The sequence below is a fragment of the Triticum dicoccoides genome, chromosome 2B (assembly GCF_002162155.2).
Source record: "Triticum dicoccoides isolate Atlit2015 ecotype Zavitan chromosome 2B, WEW_v2.0, whole genome shotgun sequence".
Classification (NCBI taxonomy): Eukaryota; Viridiplantae; Streptophyta; class Magnoliopsida; order Poales; family Poaceae; genus Triticum; species Triticum dicoccoides.
Window position 1 is genome coordinate 682,929,130 of NC_041383.1, and position 10,166 is coordinate 682,939,295.

Here is a 10,166-nt window from a genome sequence, read left to right on the forward strand (position 1 = left end):
CGCCTCGCCGGAGGCCAGGCCTTTGCCGCCCGTCGCCGCCGGCACATCGTCCGGTGCCGCCCCTCGCCGGCCCCGCGCCCCCCCGTCGTCCCCGTCGGCCACCGGAGCTCGCCCTCACCGCCCTTCGCCGGAGAGCCGCCGTTGCCGGACCTGTCCCCGATCTGGATCTGAACATGGACCAGATCCACCAATGCATCCATCCAAATGCCTCCCCTCCGTCCCGGATCCCTCCATCCCGCACGGCTCCGTCCCAGTTTCTGCGTGGTGAGAAATTTGGCCATGTCCCGAAAATCTTGCATTATCATGCCATGTTCAACATGCTATAACTTGCTGCATACTGCTCCGTTTCGTGTGCGTAATATGTCAAATTGTTCGTCTCAACGAGTACTTCATTACATTCCATTGCATCATTTTCATTTGAGCTCATCTTGACAACAGAAATGCTGTTGGAAGAGTGCATGTTGATGTTAACCTGCTGAAACTGTTATAACTTGCTCATTTGTCATTTTTATCATGATTGATGTGTGCATCATATGAGGTTGATGTCTACATGTGTTTTGATCTATGATATGTCATCTTTCAAGGGGTGTCATCCATGTATTTTTTGATTTGTGTGTTGAGTGCATCGAGCTTGCTAAGTAGGGTACTTGCTGTTGTTGTTTTCCTGACAGATTCTATTATGTTTTGTTGCTATGTAAACCTGCTGCTACAAGTCATTTCGTGCATTATTCTGGAGATGTTCACTAAGGATGTTTTGTTATACATGTATTGCTCTATCCATTCATGCCCCTGGTTGCATTTATAGCCTGCTGTATCATGTTGTTATCTTGCTCCAAAGTTTGCTAAATAATGTTGTTGTCAACCTGTTAACATGAAGTTCAGTTTTGGCCATATGCTTTTCTAGTGATCCATGCACCCTATGAACTTGTTCTTGCCATGCTTAGCTTCATAAACATGTCTTATTTTTGTTGGTTGCCTTTCCATGCCCTGTATTGCTCTGTGGTGAGTGGTTCAAGCTCACCAACATGCCTACTTATTGTTGTTTCTGCCATGTATGAATCTGTAATATAACTTGCCATGTTTTCTGTGCCCTTTTGGCTCATGGTCAGTAAGGGGCTTTTGATATATGCTTTTAGTAGATTCATGCCATGCCTTTGTTTTCCATGATAAGTTCCTGTAACATGTTGTTTGATAGCTCTAAACATTGCAACCTGATGTTATTTCTGCTAAGCCTGAAACTGTTGTTATTTGCAATCTTTCCATGTCTTTTTGAGCATGTTCTAGTTGTTTCTGGAGATAGCTCAGTGTTCATGTTTTGTTGTGCTTTACCTGTACTTCATGCCCATGCCTTTTGTTCTTATGTTGGGGTGCTGTAGCTTGTTGTTTTGATGCATGCAAGATGCCTAGTTGCTGTTATGGACAGATTGTTGTTATGACTTGTATAGTGCGCGTGTGTTGAACCGTTGCTCCATTTTGAGTGTGCTCTATATGAAACTTGCTTGATTTTGCATGTAGCTTCATATTATCATGTTGCAACCTTGTTTTGAGGTGTTTGCTTGATGTTTGTATGCATTTTGCATCAATGCCATGTTTAACTTGTTTTGCTCATATCTTCTAGGCCGTAGCTCCGAATCTAATGAACTTTATATGTAACTTGACTAGAATTTCGTGTAGATCATCTTGGTGCATCTTAACTTGCTATTTAACAACTTGAACATAATGTTTATTCAGATCTGGACCAATTTCGAAATTTGCATATGAGGACTTACCGGAATTGTTATATGTTGTTTCCGGCCTCATTTAAACTTGCCTTGATATGTTGTTCTTGTTTGCATCATCTCTTGCCATGAGTAGCTTCATGTAGTCTTGTCATGCATCATGCTTGTTGTGCATCATGTCTTGCCTATGTGTGGTGTGTTTACCATGTTGTGTGCTTCTTCTCGATAGTTCCCGTTTCGTTGCGATCGTGAGGATGCGTTCGTCTACGCTTGGTTCGTCTTCGTGGCTTCATCTTCTTCATGGACTCGTTCTTCTTCCTTGCGGGATTTCAGGCAAGATGACCGTTACCCTGGATCTCACTACTATCATTGCTATGCTAGTTGCTTCGTTCTATTGCCATGCTGCGCTACCTATCACTTGTTCATCAAGCCATCCCATATTGCCATGAACCTCTAACCTTTGACACCTTCCCTACGCAAACCGTTGTTTGGCTTGTTACCGCTTTGCTCAGCCCCTCTTAAAGCGTTGTTAGTTGCAGGTGAAGTTGAAGATTGCTCCATGGTGGACAGGGTTATGTTGGGATATCACAATATCTCTTATATTATTAATGCATCTATATATTTGGTAAAGGGTGGAAGGCTCGGCCTTATGCCTAGTGTTTTGTTCCACTCTTGCCGCCCTAGTTTCCGTCATACCGGTGTTATGTTCCCGGATTTTGCGTTCCTAACGCGGTCGGGTGATTTATGGGACCCCCCTGATAGTCCGCTTTGAATAAAACTTGTCCAGCAAGGCCCAACCTTGGTTTTACCATTTGCCTCACCACCACCTATACCCTTCCCTTGGGTCGGCCAACCCAAGGGTCATCTTTATTTTAGCCCCCCCGGGCCAGTGCTTGTCTAAGTGCTGGTCCGAACCGAGCGATGTCCGGCGCCCCCTGGGCAACCAGGGTCTATGCCAACCCGACGTCTGGCTCATCCGGTGTGCCCTGAGAACGAGATATGTGCAGATCCTATCGGGATTTGTCGGCACAGCGGGAGGTCTTGCTGGTCTTGTTTTACCATTGTCGAAATGTCTTGTAAACCGGGATTCCGAGACTGATCGGGTCTTCCTGGGAGAAGGTCTATTCCTTCGTTGATCGCGAGAGCTTGTCATGGGCTAAGTTGGGACACCCCTGCAGGGTTTAAACTTTCGAGAGCCGTGCCCGCGGTTATGTGGCAGATGGGAATTTGTTAATGTCCGGTTGTAGATAACTTGACACAAAGGAACGGTCGTGAAGCTAGCAATGATCAAGAGGTGATCCTGAACACCTACTTACGTCAAACATAACCCAGAAACCGTGTTCACTTCCCGGACTCCGCCGAGAAGAGACCATCACGGCTACACACGCGGTTGATGCGTTTTATTTGCGTTGGTTAGCCACTATATATGCTTAGTCGCTGCTGCAACCTCACCACTTTACCCCTTCCTTTCCCATTAAGCTTTGATAGTCTTGATACCCATGGTAATGGGATTGTTGAGTCCTCGTGGCTCATAGATTACTACACCAACAGTTGCAGGTACAGATTATACGATGATCTTGACGCGAGAGCGATGTTACTTGTTTTGGAGTTCTTCTTCTGCTTCTTCTTCGATTAGGGGATAGGTTCCAGGTCGGCAGCCTGGGCTAGCAGGGTGGATGTCGTTTGAGCTTCTGTTTGTGTTTCATCCGTAGTCGGATGTTGCTCTTATGTAATATGATGTTGTATTCGTGTGGCATTGTATGTCTTTTGTATGTATCCCCATCTATTATGTAATGTTGATGTAATGATATCCACCTTGCAAAAGCGTTCCAATATGCGGGTCTATCCTTGGTGGGACCTTCGAGTTCCTTTTGGATAGGGTCGCATATTGGGCGTGACAGTTTCGGGGGTACGTAGGTATATATAGGAGGAAGGAGTACGTCGGTGGAGCAACAGAGGGCCCACGAGATGTGGAGGAAGGAATTCGGGGCTAGATGGTGGAAATCCATCCCGTAGTAGTACATGAGACCTCGGACGATGGGGTGAAGGGCGAACCCGAGTCCTCGGAGGAAGTGAGGGATAAAAACCACCCTTTCATCGGGCTCCGGGGTGGGGATGACCTGCCCTGGGGCTGGAAGCCTGTGTTTGATCTTCGCCGTCAGGTACCTCGCCTCTCGCAGATCCTGGATGTTCTTCTCCATTACAGAGGAGGCCATCCACTTGCCCTGAAAGCCAAATCTGGCCATTGCTGGAGAACTTGGGGCGGAAGGAAAGTTTGTAACTTGGGCGCTGGAGCTCGGGGGATTGAAAGGCAGAGCAAGAAGAAGGCGTGAGGTGAACAGATAGGTCTTTGTCCTCTTATAGAGGCAGCCCCTCATAAGCCTTAAATCTCGCCTATTCCCAAGGGGATGTGTGAACGGCACGGTTGGATTACCCAAAACCCCTATTGATGAGAATCCCGTGATAAGGGGACACGATCTCTGCTTTGACAAGACGTGACATTGGCCGCACCTCAAAATGCGAAACAAGGCTATAAAACGGTTCAGAATAATAATAAGGCCGGAACATAACGTCTCGCCGAAAAAGTGGCCCGTGGACGTGACTTATTTTAAGTATTGTTGCTTTTTATAGCTTAGGGTTGTACGTGTTAAGCAAGGCCGGATACAGCTCTTGTGTGCGGAAAGCTTCTTTGGAGTATTCGGAAAGAGAACCCTCCTTGCAATGCCGAAGATAATCTGCACGCTGGATACATCGTCATTGAAGTCTGGTTCAGGGGCTACTGAGGGAGTTCTGGACTAAGGGGTCCTCGGGAGGTCGTCCTATGTGACATGGGTCGGACTGATGGGCTGTGAAGATACGAGATATTAGGACCTCTCCCGTGTCCGGATGGGACTCTCCTTTGGGTGGATGGCAAGCTTGGCGTTCGGATCATGTACTTTCCATTCTCTGTAACCGACTCTGTACAACCCTAGATCCCTTCGGTGTCTATATAAACCGGCAGGTTTAGTCCTTAGGGGCCAACATAATCATACAAGCTAGACATTTAGGGCTTAGCTATTAGGATCTCGAGGTAGATCAACTCTTGTAACCCCTATACTCATCAAAGTCAATCAAGAAGGAAGTAGGGTATTACCTCCATTAAGAGGGCCCGAACTTGGGTAATCATTGTGTCCCCTGCCTCCTAATTACCTACGATCCTCAGACGCATAGTTCTGGACCCCCTACCCGAGATCTGCCGGTTTTGACACCGACAGAGACTTCAACCCACGAATGGTAACGGTTGTGCGAGTCCACGGAGGGTTCCACCCACGAAGGGTCCACGAAGAAGCAACCTTGTCTATCCCACCATGGCCATCGCCCACAAAGGACTTGCCTCACTTGGGTAGATCTTCACAAAGTAGGCGATCTCCTTGCCCTTAGAAACTCCTTGGTTCAACTCCACAATCTTGACAGAGGCTCCCAAGTGACACCTAACCAATCTAGGAGACACCACTCTCCAAAAGGTAAAAGATGGTGTGTTGACGATGAACTCTTGCTCTTGTGCTTCAAATGATAGTCTCCCCAACACTCAACTCTCACTCACGGATTTGGATCTGGTGGAAAGATGATTTGAGTGGAAAGCAACTTGGGGAAGGCTAGAGATCAAGATTCTTGTGGTTGGATTGGAATGTATTGGCCTCAACACATGAGTAGGTGGTTCTCTCTCAGAAAATGAGTAGTGGAACTGTAGGCACATTCTGATGGCTCTCTCTCAAATGGAGAAGGGGGTGGAGGGGTCTATATAGCCTCCACACAAAATCTAACCGTTACACACAATTTACCAAACTCGGTGGGACCGAATAGTGAAACTCGGTGAGACCGACCTGGTTCAAAATGTGATCATTAGGATTTTCGGTGGGACCGACAATATCAACTCGGTGAGACCGATGCGCTAGGGTTAGGAAAAAAACTCATCTTGGTGAGACCGATCACATGAACTCGGCGAGACCGATTTCAGTAATAAGCAAACAGAGACTTGGTCAGGCAAACTCGGCGGGACCAATCGCTCATTTTGGTGAGACTGAAATGTTATGAAAAGGAAACATAGAGTTTGCACTGCGAACTTGGTGGGACCGATCTCTCATCTTGGTTAGACCAAAACGTTATGAAGGAAACAAAGAGTTTGCAATCCCATCTCGGTGAGAACGAGATCCCTATCGGTGAGACTGCACTGATTAGGGTTTTTGGTTATGGGTATGTCAAGTGAACTCGGTGGCGCCGGATAGATCAAATCGGTGGGGCCGAATTTGACTTTTAGATTTAGGACATATGTGGAAATGAGAAAGTGGTTGAGGGCTTTGGAGCATATCACTTAAGCATTTTGAGCAAGCAAGCCATTAAGCAACACCTCATACCCTTTTAATAGTATTGCTTTTTCCTATGGACTCAATGTGATCTTGAATACTTAAATGAAAATGTAGAGTCTCTAGCATTTGCCAATATGTGTCCTCAGCATCTCTAGTCCATGCCATACCAACCATTGAACTTTCTGAAACGTTGATCTTGAAAGAATATTAGTTCAATGAGCTATATGTTGTTATGAATTACCAAAACCACCCAGGGATTAGTTGCACTTTCACACTCCCCTCCCCTCGACTCCCCTCCACCACCCAAACTCGTCTCTGACTCCTTCCGGTCGTCTCCGGCATGGCGGTCAGCGGATCCGAGTCCTGCACCTCTAGATTCGTCGACCCCGAACTCATCCCGTGCGGCCCCGAGGAGGAGATGGTCGTCCGACTTGCACTCCTACGTGCCCGGGAGGAGGCCCGTGGACGGCTGCGCTCTGACTCCATCCGTTGGGAATCTATTGTGTCCGCCCAAATGGGGCATGGATCCAGAGCTAGGCCGGCCGTAACTACCTCGTCGGAGGCCGTGCGGTCCGTGTGGCGTCCGAACGCACTGGCGGACGCACAACCCCTCCGGTGGTGCGCCGATATTGGGGAAGCACCATTGTCCCATGAGGTCATGGCATGGCGTGCATGATGTGCAAGGCAACGGGCGCGGGAGGCGGCGCACGTCGGTGAGGCGGAGTCGCATTCTCCGGCGCCCCGTATGGTGTATCAGTTCGGGCGCCGCAACCGCATTGTGGTGGACGTCGGCAGTTCGTCACCGGACGGATCCGTCATTTATCTGATGTCCACCGACACCGTTCAGGTCCTGGTCTCCGACGAGGAAGAGTAGGGCATGAGAGACGGCGGGGCCTTGAGTCTCGTGATCCATATCGTGTCCCATGCCCAACCCTACCTTGCCGGCGACCGGACCAACAGTCTGAGGAGCGCAGCCGGCCGCTGGACATGGCCAGGGCGGAGCCGGACGAGCGGGGAGCGGAACCGGACGAGCTCCGCGTAGATTAGGTTTCACGTTGCATGTAATAATATGGATTTGAAGTTTCTGATTTGAGGTATCCCGATATGAAATGTGTTTTTTGAGAGATGACCGGTCACTGTCTGCGGGCGTTTGAAGGGGTCGGATTGCCAAGTCCGCTGCACCAACGAATGGACAAGCTCCAAGGAGGAAGGAGAGAGGGAGGCAAGAACTAAACCCGGGCAAACATCGGGCCCGGCCGGGTTCCGGTCCGGGCTTGTAAAAGCCCGACCTTCATTACTCAAGCCCGAGCCCGGCCCGAAGCCCGAAATACTCCCTATTTTCAAGCCCGAGCCCGGCCCGAAATCAAGCCTGAAGCCTGAAAGCCCGGCCCGAATGTTGTTTTTTAGTACGCGCACGTGCAAGCCCGGCCCGAAGCCCGAAAGCCCGGCCCGAAATATGGAAAAATTGAAGCCTGAGCCCGGCCCGAACTATCTTTCGGGCTGCAAAACAAAGCCCGAGCCCGGCCCGAATGTCAATCCCGGCCCGGCCCGGCCCGGGTTTTTTGGGCCGGGCTCGGGCCGGGTCATCGGGCCGGGCTGCCCATGCCTGGGTTTAGCAAGAACCATGCTTTTAGAGAAGTGGCGGTCCGAATCCACTCTGACAAAAAACTGATATCTCCAGGTCTTGTCATCAAAAACTTTCCTCGATTGACAAAACGTTGTTCGAGCTTTTCCTGAAAGTATGGCATCAGTTACATACTTCAGCGCCGTAGCGCCTGATATGAGCCTCGTGAAGAAGTAATCGCTAGTCCACGGGACTCATACTTCAGCGCTGCGTGCGCTGCATGTACCGCCTACGAATAATAGGTAGCTGCACCCAGGCAGAGTTTGTGAGCCGTGTAATAGGCGACCATTTCACGTGGTTCGGGGGGCACTTGAATAAGCCGCGGCACCTGGCTGCGCAAAGCATAACCAAACATCTTATTGCATAGGCACTTATAAAAGGACAATGCCCTCATTAAACATACTCCTACGATAAAAGGCACGCGATGGCATCGGCAAAGCAGTCGTTGAAATGCTCCATGGCACCCGCCGACAAAGAGATGCCCACCTCCACCCCATCGCTGCCGCTACGCGCCTTTGCCACAGCCATCGCGCTGGTCCTCGCCACCGATACGACATCCACCTTTGCCGGCCGCCCGAACCCAAAGTCTGTGTCGTACACGCGGAACCTCGGGGACCCTGCGACCGTTAGCGACAAGTCGTCGCACGTGCTGTACACCCACTGATCCGCTCCATCCACCGGTCCCAGTATCCGGGACTGCCGCGCACCACTCCGCCAATGGCCGTAACGATCGTCGCGCATGCGGTGAACAGACCGTCCACGCCGGCGGCAGCGACATCCATCCTGGGCGCTGACGCGATGCACGGACCGAGGCAGTTGCCGAGGTACTCATCGGGGACGGGCGGCTCCAGCCTCGTCCGGTGGTCTGCCGGTAAGACAAAGTAGGCACGGCCACCGCAAGACGACGCTACCTTGCCATCAGTGCCTGGTTTAGCTCGGATGTAGCAATTGCCAGATGAAGCCGAACGCCGCGATGATTGATGTGGCGCAAGGCGGCAGCACGCCAAGGCGTTCCTCCTTGCTGGCGACCGCTTCTTTGATGCTCTGCAGGTACTCCATGGACAGCGTGAACGTGGCGAGGAGCTGCTGGACGATGGGCGAATCGGGGGGTTTCCCACCGTCGTCGTCATTACTGGACAGCCTGGGCGCCATGAAAGCGTCGTACAGGTGTCTCGTGGGCAGATGATGGAGCGGTCGACAAAGGGCGGCTCAGGCGCGCCCGCACCGCTGCAGGCTGCCGCCGACCAGACTCAGGTGCGGAGGAAGTGCGTCGACGACACCCCGTCGCAGGCGGCGTGGTGAACGGTCACGCCGGTAGCGAGGCCGCCGCGCAGCACGGTGGCCTTCACGGCAAGCACCGCGCCACCTTCGGGAATCGGCGGCACAAGCGGCACGATCTTGGCAACCTCCGTTAGGTCGTCCGTGGCATGCTCCTCGAAGCCGACATGGTGATTGTCGTACTCGGCGACGGTAAAGGTGACGCTGTCGCCCGGCTGGTAGTGGAGTTCGTAGCGGTTGTGCGTGCCGGGGGTGAGGCGGAGGCGGCCGGACAGAGGGTAAAATGCGGCTAGTGCATTGGACAAGGAGTCCGTGAGGTTGGAGAGGACGTCGCTGGTGGCGTCGGGGTAGAAGAAGACGCCCTCGACGAGCGGGCGGTGGAGGCACACCGCATCTAGGTAGGTGAGCGGGAGAGAACGCTCATGGAGCGCGGCGCCGGCTGGCAAGGCCGCAACGTGGGAGGTGCGCAGGACGCGAGCCATCGGGCGAGCACTCGTGGAGGTTGGAGTACCTGCTTTTGTACACCATCTCTCTTAATCCATTCAGACTAGCCACAATGGTGAGTAACATACACTAGTAACATACATATATCCCTAGACTATGTTACTACCTTCATAATGGATAGTAACATAAGTGTGGTAACATGCAAAGCTTCATTTATTAGGCTATAAACTCATATTGCATTGGGACATGTGATGTTACAGTAACTAGCTAAGTTACTATAACTACCTCTCTCCTCATTAACTCACTGCCACATAAGCAAATTTGCTGAGTTCGACTCGATGTTACTGCTGAAGTTACTCCCACCGTAGCTAGTCTCAATGCAAAGGTACAGCATGAGTGGCCGGCATCAATGGGGATTGATGCCGGTGTGGGGTCCAGGCACGGGGCCTGGCGATCTTCAATTACTACCGGCCATCCAAGACTGACTCCAACCTCGTCTTCTACACCGAACATGCAAGCGGATAAAGTCCAGAACAAACTTTGAAATTCTAGTTGAAGATAAAATTGAACCCTGAATTGTTAATTCTTGAAATCAGCACACCGAACTCCATGACCCCGATCTATTTTAAATCTTTAAAGTGTTCCTAAACAGAGACTGTTGACATGGCAGGTCAAACCTGAGATTGTCAATTGTGGCCAGGTAGATATTCTTTTCCATGCAAATTGCCCTTGTTTCACACGCACGGAGCTGTGATG

General features: G+C 50.8%; 1 pseudogene; it reads right to left on the reverse strand.

Annotated features, from left to right (window-relative positions):
* Positions 1 to 8,069: 8,069 nt before the first annotated feature.
* Positions 8,070 to 9,448, reverse strand: LOC119368313 (annotated as a pseudogene).
* Positions 9,449 to 10,166: the final 718 nt, after the last annotated feature.